Below are 4,046 nucleotides of genomic sequence, written 5' to 3'. Positions count from 1 at the left end.
AAATAAATGTTTTTTTTATTCTTTCAAGGCTGTCGTTTAGGACGGAAAAGGCGGCATTGCGCATGGGCAATGCCGGCACCGCGCATGGGCAATGCCGGCACCACACATGAACCCCGCCCCTTCCTGCCGTATGGTCGCTTGGGTGATGCTCAGGGAGAGAGGCTGTTTGTAATGGGCACCTGTGTGCAGAGGGAAAACGAAGTTAACGAGCTATCGTCAGAACTGATCATTTCAGAAATAATCTCTGAATTCCCTCCCACCATCAACATCCTGGGGGGTGACCATTGACCAGAAACTGAGCTGGAACAGCCAAATAAATACTGCAAGAGCAGGTCAGAGGCTGGGAATTCTGTGGAGAGTAACTCACCTCCTGATTCTCCAAAGCCTATCCACCATCTACAAGGCACGAGTCAGGAAAGTATTGATAGAATACTCTTTTGCCTGAATGAGTGCAATTCCAACAACACTGAAGAAATTCCACATCATCCAAGGCAAAGCAGCCTACTTGATTGGCACCCTATCCACTACCTTCAACATTGACCACATCCCCCCTCCCCGTGCACCATGCTTGCAGTGTGTACCATCTACAAGAGACAGCAACTTGCCTAGCCAAGGCTCCTTCTACAACACTTTTCAAGCTTGTGACCTCTGCCACCTAGAAAGGAGAAGGGCCGCAAGTATCTGCAAGTTCCACATTATCCTGACTTGGAAATATATTGCTGTTTCCACATTGTCACTGGGTCAAAATCCTGGAACTCCCTCCCTAACAGCACTGTGGGCGTACCTTCATGACACAGGTTATGATTGCTGCAGTTTAAAAAGGCAACTTATTGTAAAGTGTTGGGCATAGTTCGGTAGGTCTTATTAAGGTATTCACACTCAGGTAGTTCAACAGTAAGTATTTGTTAACTACTAGAAACTATGTACATAGGCACAATAAAGGTCCAAGCTAAGAGCTGTCCAACACTACATTGATCCCCTAAGTGTAGGTCATGTGTTCTCTTACATCACTGTGGGCGGTACAGTACTCAGTCCTACATTAACCCTTTATGTCCCAGAACCTTAACTACGCCTCCCCCAAGTCTTTATCCAACGCATTTACAAAGTATCCTGGTTTACCCCATGTATTACACCATTACTACTACCCCATCTCCCCCACTCAAGATTCTGAGTTCATAGGTTCAGGTGGTCTGGAGGCCTTTAAACCCTTCCATACCTTGTTCACACTACTGTTGGAGGCGTGGTAGGCTGTGTCACTGAAGGTAAACTTTGTTAGATTGGCAGTTGTTCTGGCATTTGGGTGTCTTTTCATCCTCTTCTTCCATTCTTTGGATTTGAATCGCTCTTTGACGATTCCCCCAATTGTAGTGATAGATGGTGATTGGTTTATCCTGCTCTTTACAGGGTGGACAAACTCTGGGCTTGTCTCTATCATGTTTCTTGCTTCTTCCTTCGTGCAGCTCACCGTGACGCACGCCAGGATGGAAGATGGCTCTTCCTGTTGTGAGGGTGTGACTTGGTAGTAAACTCACCTTTGTGCGTGGCTGTTGTCAATTAATGACTGCTACTCAGTTCCAGCAATGTTTGTGGCACTGTCATGCTAGCTGGGAATTGCAGTGCCTGCCCTGTGCTCTCAGGGCTTATCTCTCTAACTGGCGGCAGAGCCGGAGTTTGAGGCTGTTCTCATTGACGGTTCCTCTCTTGCCTGTCATCTACTCGAGGTGTCATGGTATCCATCTGAGTGGTTGGCTGGTCTGACCAATGAGTGGCTTCTGGCACCTTTAATGAAAGTGGACAAACCTGCTTTGCAAAGAGAGAAGACAATTCAGAGCTGAAGTCCCAGTCAAAAAAATCTCCCTTGTTGGAGCTCTCAGGAACCTGCAGTTCTCTATAATTTATGACAGTAGTTGTCTTGACATCTTCTGCCTTTTTGAGGAGATTCAGTGCTACACAGGCATCCCTGCTCAAGAGAGAAAAAGACTGATTGTGGATGACAAACATCAGCTTGAAGATTTGTTTTCCTCAATACCTTAATGGTTCCAGAATTATGCCTGTGGCTGGAAGTCGGATTCCTCTGGGCCCATAAAGTGGTGTGCCTGTTGTTTGTAACCAAAGGTCTCTCAGCCACAGTTCTTTGTCCAACAGGACTGTAACACTGGCTCCCATGTCCAATTTAAAGTTTTTGAGATAGCCATTAACCGAGATGTCTGCATTCCTGAACGAAAATCCAGGATCGTTGACCTCGCCCAAGAAGCATGTTTGTGTGTCCTCTTGGTGTGCTGTTTCAACCTCGTGAATCCTCCTGGGGTCTTCCATACGTTTTGATGTTTTGGCTTTGCACAGCTTCCCAAAATGTTCTATTCAGTCACATTGAAAGCATTGGGCTGAAATTGCTGGACATTGATCATGCTTGTGGGGGCGCTTTGCTGCACAGCGCTGGCATGGTCACCCTACTGGTTAGTTAGGGAATTGCTTCCCATGGTCTGGAGTGTCCCTGTTTCTGTGCTATTTCACCAACTGGACAGTGGGGTTTACTTTGTACCATGGTTTGCTTCTGCTCCTGGATTAGATGGGATTAGATCGACCTTCGTTTGAAGCGTGCCTGAGAGTGCATCGCCCACTACTCCTACAACTACTTTCACCCCTGATTAGCTCAGATTTCAGGCCTTCAGTCTTTCTGTACACGTCATTAATGAAGGAGTTGACAGGTTCTCCTTAAGATTTAAGTTTATTAAATTAACCCTGTTCAAGGTTTCTGAGATTACTTCTGAGGATTAAAATAAGCATTGAATGATTTGAAAACTTCATCAAATTTTGCAGGTGATTCCTTGCTTAGCTATTATATCGCCAGCTATCAGGCCTACCAAATAAAGCAGTTGTTCAGCTTCTGTCTTTTTATCCAGACTTGAAGCAATCATGTTTCTAAGGAATCTCTTTCTCCAGCGTCCCCAATTTTGTGATTGATTTGGGCCTTGGGTGAGTCCAAATTGATCTGGAAGAGTGGATTTCTGATCCATGGTTAAAATTTTTACATTGTAGATTCAGCGTTAAGAGGTTTCCAAAAATCCAAAACGGCACCATCGTATGCTGCTTCACACAGGGCTTTCCTGTGCTTGACCATTTTTGGTGAGCTCCCGCAGTAATGACATTCATGATCTCAACATTTAAATTTTTTTCAACAATGCCTGCCTGGATTGACTGGTTAGAATCTTCCCCGCTTTAGCGCAATGTTCTTGGAAGCGTCGAATCCCAGCTCTAGCTGGGCTTTTAAAGCTGCCTACTCAGTCCCAATTAATTTTAAATTCATTATTATATTTTTCGGTGTTTGCAGTGAGCTCGGCCACCACGTGTTCAGGTGCCGACTCGGGAATCAGGTTTCTTGGAGTGCGATTTAAATAGCAATTTCTAACAATTTCTAAGCATTTAACTTAATTCAGGACATATGTTGTCCAGGAATTTTAAATGTTTAGCTCACCCCTATGAGGTCTGCTGACTCTGCACACTCTGGGTATTGAAGGTGGCCTTCCACGGGGGTCAATTGAGTCTCCTGCTGCGGTGAGGAATTTAATTTCTGCCTTCACTTTGGAACTTTTTTTCTGACGATTTCCTTCTGCACCTTCACATCTTGAGGTTTTCTTAACGTCTTTTTAAATCTTTTTCTTCAGTTTTTCAGGATTTTATTTTCTGCTGCAACCTCTGTGAGGTTTTGAGCTGTTACATTCGCCGCCACCATGTTGTAAGGCATTGGGTGTAGTTCAGTAGAACCACAGAAAGGTTACAGCACAGAAAGAGGCCATTCAGCCCATCTTATCTGTGCTGGCCGTGAAAAGAGCAAAAGAAGCTAACCGCTCATTTTTAATCCCATTTTCCAGCACCTGATCTGTAGCCTTGCAGGTTACAGCACTTCAGATGCAGATCCAGGTACCTTTTAAATGAGTTGAGCGTTTCAGCCTCAACCACCAATTAAGGCAGTGAATTCCAGACACCCACCACCCTCTGGGTGAAAACGTTTTCCCTCATATTCACTCTAATCCTTCTACCAATCA

Source organism: Cetorhinus maximus, chromosome 17, assembly GCF_964194155.1.
Source record: "Cetorhinus maximus chromosome 17, sCetMax3.hap1.1, whole genome shotgun sequence".
Lineage (NCBI taxonomy): Eukaryota > Metazoa > Chordata > Chondrichthyes > Lamniformes > Cetorhinidae > Cetorhinus > Cetorhinus maximus.
Note: the sequence above shows the minus strand (reverse complement) of the source record.